This window comes from Emydura macquarii, unplaced genomic scaffold (genome assembly GCF_026122565.2).
Source record: "Emydura macquarii macquarii isolate MOO-44397 ecotype Brisbane River unplaced genomic scaffold, CSIRO-AGI_Emac_v2 contig_1933, whole genome shotgun sequence".
In the NCBI taxonomy this organism is placed as follows: Eukaryota; Metazoa; Chordata; order Testudines; family Chelidae; genus Emydura; species Emydura macquarii.
The window spans coordinates 106,414-107,592 of record NW_027132070.1 but is presented as its reverse complement, the minus strand read 5'-3'; the positions used below and the strand labels follow the sequence as shown (position 1 = coordinate 107,592).

Below are 1,179 nucleotides of genomic sequence, written 5' to 3'. Positions count from 1 at the left end.
TATTAATGAGTCCAACCTTCTTCTCATTCAGCCTTCTAGTGCACAGCCCACACCACAGCACCTCCTTCACTTCCATGTTCCTCAGGTTGAAGATGACGGGGTTGAGGAGTGGGGTGACTACACAGTAGAAGAAGGAGACCACCTTGTCTGCCGGGAAGGTGTAGCGAGCCATGGGCTGGACGTACATGAAGGAGATGGTGCTGTAGAAGATGGTGACCACGGTGAGGTGGGAGGTGCAGGTGGAGAAGGCCCAGCGTCTGCCGGCGGTGGAGGGCTTCCTGCAGACAGTGGAGATGATGTAGCAGTAGGACACCACAGTGAGCAGAAAGGAGCAGAGCATGATGACCCAGGAGAAGGTGAAGATTATCATCTCACTGACTGAGGTGTCTGTGCATGAGAGGCTCAGCAGGAGCACCAGGTCAGAGAAGAAAATATTAATATTATTGGGACTGCAGAAGACGAACTGAGTGGTAGAGATTGTGAGGGGCAAGTGGTCAACAAAGACGCTCACCCAGGAGCCAGCAACCAGTTGCACGCAGACTATTTTGTTCATCAGAGTTCTGTTGCGCAGTGGGTAGCAGATGGCAATATAGCGATCATACGCCATTACACCTAGAACCATGTACTCAGTGGTGCCCAAGCAAAAGAAGATGTAGAATTGGACGATGCAGCCCACCACAGAGATGGTGGTTCTCTCAACCATGAAGCCGGACAGTGTCTTGGGCATGGTGAACATGGTGTACCAGATCTCCATGAAAGAGAAATTGCTCGGAAAGAAGTACATGGGTGAGTGAAGGCAGCTATCTGTCCACACCAGCGATAATCGTCACATTGGCTGATATGGTCACGGCATAAGCAAGGAGGAAAAAGGTAAAGAAAAGAAAGGCCTGCTAACTTTGTAGGCTGTTGAACCCTAAGAGGATGAATTCGGTGACAGCAGTGCAGTTTCTGATATCCATCCTTTACTGTGTCTAGAATTAGAGGAGTAAGAAGAACATGAAGTAATAACATAGATGAAATATAATGTAAATGTTAATACTCTTAAAGCTTTTAAATGAAGTTAAATGAAAGTGGACAGATTGAGGATCTCTCTCTCTCTATCTCTCTTCTTGTTTTATGCTCGTCATAGATTCAAAGATTCTAAGGCCACAAGGGATCATGCTGATCTTCTACTCTGAC

General features: G+C 47.2%; 1 pseudogene; it reads right to left on the bottom strand.

The window, feature by feature from the left end:
* Positions 1-7: 7 nt before the first annotated feature.
* Positions 8-959, bottom strand: LOC137159812 (olfactory receptor 6F1-like; annotated as a pseudogene).
* Positions 960-1,179: the final 220 nt, after the last annotated feature.